Source organism: Hyla sarda, unplaced genomic scaffold (genome assembly GCF_029499605.1).
Source record: "Hyla sarda isolate aHylSar1 unplaced genomic scaffold, aHylSar1.hap1 scaffold_434, whole genome shotgun sequence".
NCBI lineage: Eukaryota > Metazoa > Chordata > Amphibia > Anura > Hylidae > Hyla > Hyla sarda.
The window spans coordinates 185,490-200,396 of record NW_026610448.1 but is presented as its reverse complement, the minus strand read 5'-3'; the positions used below and the strand labels follow the sequence as shown (position 1 = coordinate 200,396).

The 14,907-nt window shown below is 42.9% G+C and overlaps 3 non-coding genes across 3 annotated transcripts; all 3 read left to right on the top strand.

Moving 5' to 3' along the window:
- The first annotated feature begins 1,965 nt into the window (after window positions 1-1,965).
- Window positions 1,966-2,156, top strand: LOC130334530 (U2 spliceosomal RNA). Its single transcript, XR_008876324.1, has one exon. It is a non-coding gene; the product is annotated as a U2 spliceosomal RNA (small nuclear RNA).
- Window positions 2,157-4,245: 2,089 nt separating this feature from the next.
- Window positions 4,246-4,436, top strand: LOC130334528 (U2 spliceosomal RNA). Its single transcript, XR_008876322.1, has one exon. It is a non-coding gene; the product is annotated as a U2 spliceosomal RNA (small nuclear RNA).
- A 6,880-nt stretch (window positions 4,437-11,316) lies between these two features.
- LOC130334473 (U2 spliceosomal RNA) lies at window positions 11,317-11,509 on the top strand. The gene has a single exon (XR_008876276.1). It is a non-coding gene; the product is annotated as a U2 spliceosomal RNA (small nuclear RNA).
- Window positions 11,510-14,907: the final 3,398 nt, after the last annotated feature.

Below are 14,907 nucleotides of genomic sequence, written 5' to 3'. Positions count from 1 at the left end.
GCTGCTGCTGCTTCTGCTGCTTCTGCTTGTGTCTGGCCGCTGTTGGAGCGTCCAGGCACAGGACTTCTGCTGCTGCTGACTAAATGGCCTCCTTAATTGGATCATTTGAGTAGCCAGCACACCTGTGCAGGTAGGGCATGACATGATAGGCAGCTGCCTTGATAGCGGGTGGGTGCTGAATGTTCCTAATTGACAAAATAAGATTAATGCTTATGAAGAAATATAAAATCTCATCCCTTCCCCAATATCGCGCCACACCCCTACCCCTTAATTCCCTGGTTGAACTTGATGGACATATGTCTTTTTTCGACCGTACTAACTATGTAACTATGTAACATAACATGGGGGGGTCTCCTGGCTGTTCACACAGGTGTGTCATTGCTGTACATTGACCATGCATTGCTTCTGTGGTATTGCAAAGGCAAAGACAAATGCTTCCAGCCATCCATTGCACTAATGGATTGGTCATCAGCTGGCTGTCTATGTCCCGCATCAATATAGACCAAAGTACAGAGGGTTAGGCTATGCTATAGTGCACCTACCTGATGCATCAGAAGGTGCGAGGCCCTTGCTAAATTCTGTGCACAGACTTTGAGATCTATGCTTTAGACTGTATCTAAACCTGCTCCAACATGGACTGACATTCTGGCCTACTTTCAGCCGATGCGACTTGTCTGTCGCTGAACAGTCGCTTTTTATGTATTCAGCACCTATGTATAATGTTGTAAAAATGCTCTAGAAGCTAAAGTCGCAGAAATGTCACACATATTTGGCCTGCAACTTTCTGTGCGACAAATTCAGACAGGAAAAATCAGTATAAATCCTTAGAAAATTATCCCCCAGTGTCTCCATCTGCTGGCGGTATTGAATAAGCATTGCTGCACTGATGGGGTATGCATTAGACGAAAAAAAAGAAGAAAAAGAAGAATAATACGCCCAGAAAAGAGGCGAAAAGGAGAAAAACGTAAAAAAACGTGAAAAAAAAGTAAGAGGAAGAGAAGGGAAAAAAAGGTGGAAATGGGTTTAAAAGTGATTTCGGCGGAGAAATATATATATATATATATATATATATATATATATATATATATATATACGCGCACACACACACATATATATAAACGTATTCTCCGTTGAGATATTGCAGCCGCTGCTGTGTCCAGGCCCAGGAGCCTTAGCACTGTGCTGTGATGTCACTCAATACCACTGACATCACTAGGTGTAAACAACATCTCTCCTTTGCTGTGTATGTGACTATGGAGCTGTTTGGTGATGTCGTCTATTATGGCCTTCATAGAAGCAACAGGAGATTGTTGCATCCATCTAGAACCCTCAGAACTACAGTGCTATGATGTCACTCACTTCCACAGGCCTTGCAGAGTGTAAACAACAACAACCCAGCTTTGTTGTGTATGTAACCATAGGGATTGTGATGTCACCTAGAACCTTCACAGCAGCGACAGCTTTATGAGGAGCATCAGCACTGCTCTGCCTGAGCAGAACCATCACCGCCATAGGTTGTCAAATAACCCGGATTTAACCCACACAGGTAAGTCCAATGGGGTGCAGGCATGTCCTCTATGCTTACAGCTTCCCGTGGGTGTTGGTTTGATACCGTTTGGGGACAGCCAAGGAGGCATCTGCAGGCAACAAAGGTAGGTGTGTGCTTGTGTGTGTGTTTCCTATGCAGATCCTAAGCCCAGTGTCACATGCAAGTAGGAGGAGTAAGAAGGGTTCCTGGCAAATCCGGGTTATGGATTGCATTTAAAAAGGCCCCGTGGGAGTGCAATGGGCCCCTGTCTTGCTGCTTAGCAATAATGGTATGGGTTTAGGTTCTGCTGTGTGTACTGGTGGTTGACTGCCCCCCAGCCCAGAGTGTGCATGGAAAATTGTCTGGCAGCCTCCCTGACAGCAAGCAGTGATAGTGCCCATGAAGGGGACCTTGTTGGGCCCGCCCCTTTCACGGTTATCGCTTCTCGGCCTTTTGGCTAAGATCAAGTGTAGTATCTGTTCTTATCAGTTTAATATCTGATACGTCCCCTATCTGGGGACCATATATTAAATGGATTTTTGAGAACGGGGGCCGATTTCGAAGCTTGCTTCCGTCGCCCTATGCATTGACCCGATATGGCAGTATCTTCGGGTACAGTGCACCACCCCCTTACAGGGTTAAAAAGAAAGATTCCTACTTTCATTGCTACCTGCTTGCTGGCTAGCCAGCTAGCCAGCCCTGTGGGCCTTGCTGCTGCTGCTGCTGCTGCAGCCAAAAAACAAAAGGTGGTGCTGCTGCTGCTGCTTCTGCTGCTTCTGCTTGTGTCTGGCCGCTGTTGGAGCGTCCAGGCACAGGACTTCTGCTGCTGCTGACTAAATGGCCTCCTTAATTGGATCATTTGAGTAGCCAGCACACCTGTGCAGGTAGGGCATGACATGATAGGCAGCTGCCTTGATAGCGGGTGGGTGCTGAATGTTCCTAATTGACAAAATAAGATTAATGCTTATGAAGAAATATAAAATCTCATCCCTTCCCCAATATCGCGCCACACCCCTACCCCTTAATTCCCTGGTTGAACTTGATGGACATATGTCTTTTTTCGACCGTACTAACTATGTAACTATGTAACATAACATGGGGGGGTCTCCTGGCTGTTCACACAGGTGTGTCATTGCTGTACATTGACCATGCATTGCTTCTGTGGTATTGCAAAGGCAAAGACAAATGCTTCCAGCCATCCATTGCACTAATGGATTGGTCATCAGCTGGCTGTCTATGTCCCGCATCAATATAGACCAAAGTACAGAGGGTTAGGCTATGCTATAGTGCACCTACCTGATGCATCAGAAGGTGCGAGGCCCTTGCTAAATTCTGTGCACAGACTTTGAGATCTATGCTTTAGACTGTATCTAAACCTGCTCCAACATGGACTGACATTCTGGCCTACTTTCAGCCGATGCGACTTGTCTGTCGCTGAACAGTCGCTTTTTATGTATTCAGCACCTATGTATAATGTTGTAAAAATGCTCTAGAAGCTAAAGTCGCAGAAATGTCACACATATTTGGCCTGCAACTTTCTGTGCGACAAATTCAGACAGGAAAAATCAGTATAAATCCTTAGAAAATTATCCCCCAGTGTCTCCATCTGCTGGCGGTATTGAATAAGCATTGCTGCACTGATGGGGTATGCATTAGACGAAAAAAAAGAAGAAAAAGAAGAATAATACGCCCAGAAAAGAGGCGAAAAGGAGAAAAACGTAAAAAAACGTGAAAAAAAAGTAAGAGGAAGAGAAGGGAAAAAAAGGTGGAAATGGGTTTAAAAGTGATTTCGGCGGAGAAATATATATATATATATATATATATATATATATATATATATATATACGCGCACACACACACATATATATAAACGTATTCTCCGTTGAGATATTGCAGCCGCTGCTGTGTCCAGGCCCAGGAGCCTTAGCACTGTGCTGTGATGTCACTCAATACCACTGACATCACTAGGTGTAAACAACATCTCTCCTTTGCTGTGTATGTGACTATGGAGCTGTTTGGTGATGTCGTCTATTATGGCCTTCATAGAAGCAACAGGAGATTGTTGCATCCATCTAGAACCCTCAGAACTACAGTGCTATGATGTCACTCACTTCCACAGGCCTTGCAGAGTGTAAACAACAACAACCCAGCTTTGTTGTGTATGTAACCATAGGGATTGTGATGTCACCTAGAACCTTCACAGCAGCGACAGCTTTATGAGGAGCATCAGCACTGCTCTGCCTGAGCAGAACCATCACCGCCATAGGTTGTCAAATAACCCGGATTTAACCCACACAGGTAAGTCCAATGGGGTGCAGGCATGTCCTCTATGCTTACAGCTTCCCGTGGGTGTTGGTTTGATACCGTTTGGGGACAGCCAAGGAGGCATCTGCAGGCAACAAAGGTAGGTGTGTGCTTGTGTGTGTGTTTCCTATGCAGATCCTAAGCCCAGTGTCACATGCAAGTAGGAGGAGTAAGAAGGGTTCCTGGCAAATCCGGGTTATGGATTGCATTTAAAAAGGCCCCGTGGGAGTGCAATGGGCCCCTGTCTTGCTGCTTAGCAATAATGGTATGGGTTTAGGTTCTGCTGTGTGTACTGGTGGTTGACTGCCCCCCAGCCCAGAGTGTGCATGGAAAATTGTCTGGCAGCCTCCCTGACAGCAAGCAGTGATAGTGCCCATGAAGGGGACCTTGTTGGGCCCGCCCCTTTCACGGTTATCGCTTCTCGGCCTTTTGGCTAAGATCAAGTGTAGTATCTGTTCTTATCAGTTTAATATCTGATACGTCCCCTATCTGGGGACCATATATTAAATGGATTTTTGAGAACGGGGGCCGATTTCGAAGCTTGCTTCCGTCGCCCTATGCATTGACCCGATATGGCAGTATCTTCGGGTACAGTGCACCACCCCCTTACAGGGTTAAAAAGAAAGATTCCTACTTTCATTGCTACCTGCTTGCTGGCTAGCCAGCTAGCCAGCCCTGTGGGCCTTGCTGCTGCTGCTGCTGCTGCTGCTGCAGCCAAAAAACAAAAGGTGGTGCTGCTGCTGCTGCTTCTGCTGCTTCTGCTTGTGTCTGGCCGCTGTTGGAGCGTCCAGGCACAGGACTTCTGCTGCTGCTGACTAAATGGCCTCCTTAATTGGATCATTTGAGTAGCCAGCACACCTGTGCAGGTAGGGCATGACATGATAGGCAGCTGCCTTGATAGCGGGTGGGTGCTGAATGTTCCTAATTGACAAAATAAGATTAATGCTTATGAAGAAATATAAAATCTCATCCCTTCCCCAATATCGCGCCACACCCCTACCCCTTAATTCCCTGGTTGAACTTGATGGACATATGTCTTTTTTCGACCGTACTAACTATGTAACTATGTAACATAACATGGGGGGGTCTCCTGGCTGTTCACACAGGTGTGTCATTGCTGTACATTGACCATGCATTGCTTCTGTGGTATTGCAAAGGCAAAGACAAATGCTTCCAGCCATCCATTGCACTAATGGATTGGTCATCAGCTGGCTGTCTATGTCCCGCATCAATATAGACCAAAGTACAGAGGGTTAGGCTATGCTATAGTGCACCTACCTGATGCATCAGAAGGTGCGAGGCCCTTGCTAAATTCTGTGCACAGACTTTGAGATCTATGCTTTAGACTGTATCTAAACCTGCTCCAACATGGACTGACATTCTGGCCTACTTTCAGCCGATGCGACTTGTCTGTCGCTGAACAGTCGCTTTTTATGTATTCAGCACCTATGTATAATGTTGTAAAAATGCTCTAGAAGCTAAAGTCGCAGAAATGTCACACATATTTGGCCTGCAACTTTCTGTGCGACAAATTCAGACAGGAAAAATCAGTATAAATCCTTAGAAAATTATCCCCCAGTGTCTCCATCTGCTGGCGGTATTGAATAAGCATTGCTGCACTGATGGGGTATGCATTAGACGAAAAAAAAGAAGAAAAAGAAGAATAATACGCCCAGAAAAGAGGCGAAAAGGAGAAAAACGTAAAAAAACGTGAAAAAAAAGTAAGAGGAAGAGAAGGGAAAAAAAGGTGGAAATGGGTTTAAAAGTGATTTCGGCGGAGAAATATATATATATATATATATATATATATATATATATATATATATATATACGCGCACACACACACATATATATAAACGTATTCTCCGTTGAGATATTGCAGCCGCTGCTGTGTCCAGGCCCAGGAGCCTTAGCACTGTGCTGTGATGTCACTCAATACCACTGACATCACTAGGTGTAAACAACATCTCTCCTTTGCTGTGTATGTGACTATGGAGCTGTTTGGTGATGTCGTCTATTATGGCCTTCATAGAAGCAACAGGAGATTGTTGCATCCATCTAGAACCCTCAGAACTACAGTGCTATGATGTCACTCACTTCCACAGGCCTTGCAGAGTGTAAACAACAACAACCCAGCTTTGTTGTGTATGTAACCATAGGGATTGTGATGTCACCTAGAACCTTCACAGCAGCGACAGCTTTATGAGGAGCATCAGCACTGCTCTGCCTGAGCAGAACCATCACCGCCATAGGTTGTCAAATAACCCGGATTTAACCCACACAGGTAAGTCCAATGGGGTGCAGGCATGTCCTCTATGCTTACAGCTTCCCGTGGGTGTTGGTTTGATACCGTTTGGGGACAGCCAAGGAGGCATCTGCAGGCAACAAAGGTAGGTGTGTGCTTGTGTGTGTGTTTCCTATGCAGATCCTAAGCCCAGTGTCACATGCAAGTAGGAGGAGTAAGAAGGGTTCCTGGCAAATCCGGGTTATGGATTGCATTTAAAAAGGCCCCGTGGGAGTGCAATGGGCCCCTGTCTTGCTGCTTAGCAATAATGGTATGGGTTTAGGTTCTGCTGTGTGTACTGGTGGTTGACTGCCCCCCAGCCCAGAGTGTGCATGGAAAATTGTCTGGCAGCCTCCCTGACAGCAAGCAGTGATAGTGCCCATGAAGGGGACCTTGTTGGGCCCGCCCCTTTCACGGTTATCGCTTCTCGGCCTTTTGGCTAAGATCTTGTATCTTGTCAAGGGGCTCTGAGTTCGTCGAACCTTCGGCCTTGAGGCATCGGCGGTTTTTTAGCCGTCTTAAGCCTCATGCTGCTATAGGAGGAGGACTTACAAAGAACGGGAAGGCGATCCCCCATGGCGACCCTTAGGTTTGCTGCGCATACTGAAACTCGGATTAAGAACACCTTCCGTATTGAAGTGGATGAGGAGAAAAAGGAGAAGATGACTTTGGAATTTTTTGTCAAGAGAATTATGCTGGATTTATTGCACATTCAGAGAGAAGATGTGTTTTGCCTAAAAGACCCAGGTAAAGGACTTTTCATTCTTACCTTGACTTCCGCATCTGCATGTGACCATATGTTTGAGAAAGTTCGGGAGCTTGCCAATGAGGAGGATATGAAAGGACTTGTTTTCATTGCTCTATATTCTAATGGCGATGTTCCACTGGTGGTTACTATGCACGATCCATACGTGGATATAAGAGACATTGTCTTATTTTTAAACCAATATTGTGCGGAAGTCAAATACTCTCATAAAATAATGAATGCAATGGACTTTTGGACTGGAAAGCATAAGTTTGCTGTTAAGTTCAGAGAAGATGTGAGAGGAATTGGAGGTCTGTGTCGCCCACCTGCAAATTTTTTAATTGGGCGTAAACGTGGCTATTTATTCTACCCTGGGATGCCGTATTATTGCAGGAAATGCCATGAATATGGTCATACACAAGAATCTTGCAAAGAGGAAGTGGTTATTTGCAAAAGATGTGGCCAAAAAGGCCACACCACTTTGGACTGTCAAAATGAGATTCTGTGTAATGTGTGTAAGCAGAAAGGACACGCTTTTAAGGATTGTCCTCAACGCTCCTGGGCCAATATTGTGGCTACGTCGGCTGGTCCCTCGATGAGGAAGAGCTCCATGGATGCTGTGCCTGTGCCTAAGACCCACACCCTGAAAGTGATGCCTGAGTCTTCTGCTACCGGAATTCCTGTGATACCTGCTGTGGCTCATGTCTCCAAAAGCATTGTGTCCCCGGGGAAGGTCGTGGGACCTGAGACAGAAGTGAGGGGTTCTCCTCTCATGGAAGTTGAGGGTCCTGGACCGCCCAGAAGGGATACAGAGGAGATGGATGTAGAAGAACGGCGAAAGAGGAAAAGCAGAGACCGGAAAGAGGAAAAGGGCCTTAACATCAAAAGGAGTGGTCGAGTTAGTGCGGACGAGGGGAACGTGGAGATTGTCTGCCAAAAGGTTATAACAGCATCCGACCCTGTTAATATTGAGGAATTTGTGTCACCACCTACAGATTGGGGTTCTTTGTCTGAGGATAATGAATGACCCAGGAGCTACCAAGTGTTAATATCTCCTCCTTCAATGTGAGGAGTTTGAAGAGCCCAGAGAGGAGGGCTGCTTTATTTTCTTTCTTGTCTTCTTTGCCTACAGACATTTTATTTTTACAGGAATGTGCCATTGATTATGATATCAATTATTCATCTTTGAGATCTGAATGGACTCTTGGCCCGTCTGTGTGGTCAGGGGATAATGAGAGGAAAGTGACTGGTGTTTGCATACTGTTCAAGAGCAGTGAGTATAAAGTTACCTCCTTCACAGACATTGTACCCGGTAGAGCCCTGCTCGTTCATATTATTTATAATGACATGAATATGAGACTTTTAAATGTATATGCCTCTCCAGATAAGGATGAAAGATCTGATTTATTAGAGAAAATTCAGTTTTATTTACCGGGTTCATCCCCGCTTATCATCGCTGGTGATTTTAATTGTATAATGGCAGGAGAGGAGCGGGCTGGAGGATCTGAACAAAGGAAAGATAAGACTGAAAAACAACTAAAGGATTTTATAGTTGATTTTAATTTAAAAGATTTGTGGAGAACCTCTTTCCCTAATGACCCTGGGTATACCTGGGGGAATAGCCTTTATATGTCAAGGATTGATTATATTTTTGCTTCTGGATTTGCATTTTATGGGAATATGCAATTGACTTCTACCTTTTTTTCAGATCATAAGATTTTATCTGCTACATGTAAGTTTGATGGGGTTTGCAGAGCCAAAGGAGTCTGGCGTCTGAATATCTCTTTGCTTGAAGATGAAGAAATTAAATGTAATTTTATCTATCTTTTTAAAAAATTGCAGAACTCAAGGACTAATTTTAATTCTCTTTTAGCATGGTGGGAATTCTGCAAGGTAAAATTTAAAGAGTATTTTATTAAGATGGGTGTTAAAAAAACAAAAGAGAAATTGAAATGGTATAGAGATCTTAACACAAAACTACAAACCTATTATCAACTCAAAGAGCTGGGTGTATATGTAGACGATCTGATTTTAAGTGTTAAAAGTGATATTCAGAAGGCTATAACTAACAAAGGGAAAGAAATAATTTTTAACTCCAAAGTTGAATGTAAAGAGAAGGATGAAAAGTGTACAAGATTCTTTTTTAAAAAGGTAATGGAAACAAAAAAGTTAATGATTAACATTGAGGATGAAACTACTAATGTAGGAATGTTATCCAAAGCTAAATCCTTTTATCAAGATCTGTTTAATGAGAAACCCATTGATATATCTGCTGCTAATTTTCTCCTAAGCACTTTAGATTGTGGTTTAAGTAAGGAGGACCAAGATGCACTTTGCACAGAAGTAAGATGCCAAGAATTAGAAATTGCTGCTAAAAGTTTATCCACAGGTAAAACACCAGGTTCTGATGGACTTCCTGTAGAGTTTTATAAAACCTTTTGGGACATTTTTAAAGATGATTTGCTTAATATTTTTAAGGAGGCTTTTAATTCTGATGTTCTACCTTTATCTTGGAGGAGTGGTATAGTGTCTCTGATCCCCAAAAAGGGGGATAGGAACAGCTTAGAAAATTGGAGACCAATTACGCTTCTTAATGTTGATTATAAGATTATGTCAAAAATTTTTGTTAACAGAATGAAGCCGTTTTTGTACAAGGTCATCCATGTGGATCAGGTATGTGGTGTCCCAGGAAGGAGTGTAGCTGAACCTTTAAATGCTATTAGGGACGTCATATGGTATCAGCAAGAGCGGAATCAAAATCTAGCCATTCTATCTCTAGATTTTCATAAAGCGTTCGATAGAGTATCACATTGTTTTTTATGGATGGTTTTACAACGCATGGGTTTTCCTAACATATTTATTAAGCAAATTGCTCTCTTATATAAAGGTTCTTTTAGCAGGATTTTAATAAATGGTTTCCTTACAGATTTTATTAATTTATCATCAGGGGTAAAGCAAGGCTGCCCTCTGTCTCCTATACTGTTTATATGTGCAATAGAACCTCTGTTAAACTTAATAAGGAATGATAAAATAATAAAAGGAGTGCCAGTTCCTGGAGGTAATAATGCCACCCTTAAAGTGTGTGGCTATATGGATGATATTAATGTTTTTTGTGAAAGTGCCTTCTCTTTACAAAGAGTTGTTGATGTTACTGATTTCTTTTGTAAAGCTTCTGCTTTTAAACTTAATTTATCTAAATGTGACTGTTTTTATATAGGTAAATGGGAAAACGTGCAAATACCAAACCTAAAATTACAGTCAGAAAAAATAAAAATCCTTGGAGTCATCTTTGATAAAAATAACAATGGTGAGGAAAGTTGGCTAATGGTAAAAGAAAAGGTAAAGAAAAAGGTAGACTTTTGGTCCCTTAGGAAATTATCCTTAGAAGGTAAAATTTTGGTGATTAAGGCTATGCTAATACCCATTATGCTCTATTTAAATATGATTTATCCTCCTAATGAACTTATGTCTAGGCAACTTCAGAGGATTCTCTTTGAGTTTCTATGGAGTTCTAAAGCAGAAAAATTAAAAAGAGATACTATGTATAAGTCACAAAAAAATGGAGGAAAACAGGTTCCCTGTATTAGAAAATTTTTATACTTAAGGTTTTTTAGTTGGTGTTTTAGGGGACTTTTTATGAAAAGTGTATGGTCCTGTTTTTTAAAGTACTCTGCGGGACATATTTTTAGAAAAAGAGAATGGGTGTTTTTATCATTATCTTCTCCTGTACTTTTAACTCCGCCTAAACATTATGCCATCTTAGAAAAAATTATACGTATGTATAACCTTAAAGACTTTGACTTGTTAACCTTGAGGGATGCTCGCAAGATAGAAGTACAGTTAAATTTGCAAGAAGAAATATGTATGGTCTCTAATTTTTCTTATAATAGGTGTGTACAAATATGGAAAAAGGTAAACGAGCCATATCTTTTTAATGAGCACAAGGATTTAGCATGGATGATTATCCATGAGTGTCTTCCGGTAAGATTTTTCCAATATAGAAGAGGTCTAAATGCTGTATGTGTCTGTCCCCGGGAAAATTGCAATATAGATGAAACTGTTTTGCACCTTTTCTGGAATTGTTATTTTGCACAAAAGGTTTTTAGACTAATTGGTTCTTTATTGAAATTCCTAACAGGTCTAAAAGTTTTAAATCATGAAGTTGTTTTATATGGCAAAAGTGATGGAGTTACGAAAGAAAAAGAGAGAATTTTGTGGATTTTTATCAACTGTACAAAAAATGTATTATGGAAAGTTCGTAATATCCTTGTCTTCAAAAGAGATTTTATTTGTGAAAAAGAATGTTTGAAGATGATATACAGTGAAGTTTACTTGTACTATTTAATTGATAAAAAGAGATATGGGCAGAAAAAAGCATTAGCTATGTGGAATTTACATTTATGGAAAACAGTATTTGATGTATTGTAAACATTTTTTGTGATGTATTTAAGTTTTTGAGTTTTTTCAATAAAAATGTAAAAAAAAAAAAAAAAAATCTGTTCTTATCAGTTTAATATCTGATACGTCCCCTATCTGGGGACCATATATTAAATGGATTTTTGAGAACGGGGGCCGATTTCGAAGCTTGCTTCCGTCGCCCTATGCATTGACCCGATATGGCAGTATCTTCGGGTACAGTGCACCACCCCCTTACAGGGTTAAAAAGAAAGATTCCTACTTTCATTGCTACCTGCTTGCTGGCTAGCCAGCTAGCCAGCCCTGTGGGCCTTGCTGCTGCTGCTGCTGCTGCTGCAGCCAAAAAACAAAAGGTGGTGCTGCTGCTGCTGCTGCTTCTGCTGCTTCTGCTTGTGTCTGGCCGCTGTTGGAGCGTCCAGGCACAGGACTTCTGCTGCTGCTGACTAAATGGCCTCCTTAATTGGATCATTTGAGTAGCCAGCACACCTGTGCAGGTAGGGCATGACATGATAGGCAGCTGCCTTGATAGCGGGTGGGTGCTGAATGTTCCTAATTGACAAAATAAGATTAATGCTTATGAAGAAATATAAAATCTCATCCCTTCCCCAATATCGCGCCACACCCCTACCCCTTAATTCCCTGGTTGAACTTGATGGACATATGTCTTTTTTCGACCGTACTAACTATGTAACTATGTAACATAACATGGGGGGGTCTCCTGGCTGTTCACACAGGTGTGTCATTGCTGTACATTGACCATGCATTGCTTCTGTGGTATTGCAAAGGCAAAGACAAATGCTTCCAGCCATCCATTGCACTAATGGATTGGTCATCAGCTGGCTGTCTATGTCCCGCATCAATATAGACCAAAGTACAGAGGGTTAGGCTATGCTATAGTGCACCTACCTGATGCATCAGAAGGTGCGAGGCCCTTGCTAAATTCTGTGCACAGACTTTGAGATCTATGCTTTAGACTGTATCTAAACCTGCTCCAACATGGACTGACATTCTGGCCTACTTTCAGCCGATGCGACTTGTCTGTCGCTGAACAGTCGCTTTTTATGTATTCAGCACCTATGTATAATGTTGTAAAAATGCTCTAGAAGCTAAAGTCGCAGAAATGTCACACATATTTGGCCTGCAACTTTCTGTGCGACAAATTCAGACAGGAAAAATCAGTATAAATCCTTAGAAAATTATCCCCCAGTGTCTCCATCTGCTGGCGGTATTGAATAAGCATTGCTGCACTGATGGGGTATGCATTAGACGAAAAAAAAGAAGAAAAAGAAGAATAATACGCCCAGAAAAGAGGCGAAAAGGAGAAAAACGTAAAAAAACGTGAAAAAAAAGTAAGAGGAAGAGAAGGGAAAAAAAGGTGGAAATGGGTTTAAAAGTGATTTCGGCGGAGAAATATATATATATATATATATATATATATATATATACGCGCACACACACACATATATATAAACGTATTCTCCGTTGAGATATTGCAGCCGCTGCTGTGTCCAGGCCCAGGAGCCTTAGCACTGTGCTGTGATGTCACTCAATACCACTGACATCACTAGGTGTAAACAACATCTCTCCTTTGCTGTGTATGTGACTATGGAGCTGTTTGGTGATGTCGTCTATTATGGCCTTCATAGAAGCAACAGGAGATTGTTGCATCCATCTAGAACCCTCAGAACTACAGTGCTATGATGTCACTCACTTCCACAGGCCTTGCAGAGTGTAAACAACAACAACCCAGCTTTGTTGTGTATGTAACCATAGGGATTGTGATGTCACCTAGAACCTTCACAGCAGCGACAGCTTTATGAGGAGCATCAGCACTGCTCTGCCTGAGCAGAACCATCACCGCCATAGGTTGTCAAATAACCCGGATTTAACCCACACAGGTAAGTCCAATGGGGTGCAGGCATGTCCTCTATGCTTACAGCTTCCCGTGGGTGTTGGTTTGATACCGTTTGGGGACAGCCAAGGAGGCATCTGCAGGCAACAAAGGTAGGTGTGTGCTTGTGTGTGTGTTTCCTATGCAGATCCTAAGCCCAGTGTCACATGCAAGTAGGAGGAGTAAGAAGGGTTCCTGGCAAATCCGGGTTATGGATTGCATTTAAAAAGGCCCCGTGGGAGTGCAATGGGCCCCTGTCTTGCTGCTTAGCAATAATGGTATGGGTTTAGGTTCTGCTGTGTGTACTGGTGGTTGACTGCCCCCCAGCCCAGAGTGTGCATGGAAAATTGTCTGGCAGCCTCCCTGACAGCAAGCAGTGATAGTGCCCATGAAGGGGACCTTGTTGGGCCCGCCCCTTTCACGGTTATCGCTTCTCGGCCTTTTGGCTAAGATCAAGTGCAGTTGCCTTGGTCTCGCCTGAGGGTGCGATCTCTGGGTTTACCCAGTTTGCTGGAAGGGATTCTCTTTCTGTGGTTTCGTGCCGACAGTTCTGCCTGGAGAGATGGCTGGTCTGAAGAATACCATTCGTTTGGAGGTGGATCCCGGAAGTGCTGTGAAGAACAATGTTGTTTACCTGGTTCGGGACATCATCATGCTGAAGCTTGGAGTGGACAAGTCAGAAATATTCAGCGTTAATGAGGCTCCTCGCAAGGGTTCTTATGAGGTCACCTTTGAGCAGGAAGGTAGGTGCCTTGATGTTTATGAACGTTTGAGAAATTTCAGCAAGGACCCCATGATGGAGGGAGTGAAGATTACTCCTTTGTTTGGGTTTCAAGAAAAAACTGTCCTTGTGCATGTTTATAACCCTTTCACGGATGTGGCTATAATTGAAAGTTTTCTGCGCCAATATTGTGACTCTGTGCGTGGAGGTGAAAAACAGACCAATGTACTGGGAATCTTTAATTGCAAATATAAATTTGTTGTGAAACTGAAAGTGGATCCCAGTTGTGTTGGTGGCTTTAAACATCCCCCAGCTAGTTTTTCAGTTGCTGGACATAGGGGATATTTATCCTATGCTGGACAGCCTTATTATTGCCGCAATTGTTTTTCTTTTGGCCACGTGAAAGAGAGCTGCCTTAAGGGACAGGTGTGCCGGAACTGTAATGGTACTGGTCACCATGCGGGGAGTTGCCCCAACACAAAAAAATGTGACCTGTGCCGTGAGGAAGGGCATGTTTATAAAGACTGTCCTGGTACAAAAAGACCAAGCTATGCAAGTGCTGCAAGAGGGGCGGAAATTGTGAGGAAGTTGGCCCCTCAAAAACTGAAAGTTATTCCTCAGAAACCTGTGGATGTACAAGTTGCTGTGGCTGATGCCTTTAGGAAGCTGGAGGAGGTGATTGAGGGAGTGCAGAGCCCTGTTCACACAGCTGAATCTGTTCATCCCTCTGATCCTGCTAACATAGAGGAGTTTCAGTCCTCTGGAGAGACTAGTTTGTGTAACAGGGAGGGTGGTGGGAAACATAATGTCCAGGATGAAAATAATGATGGCTTCAAGCTGGTGCATGGTGGGAAGTCCGCCAAAAAAAGACGTGGTGAGGAGAGTACGAATTTGGCGCCAGAAACCAGGAACACATTTGAAGTGCTGGAAACGGACATTATGGAGACTGCTGAAAGTGGTGAATAGATATGCCGGGACTTGATATGAAATGTTATCAGGTGGTGAAGCACCTGTTTTC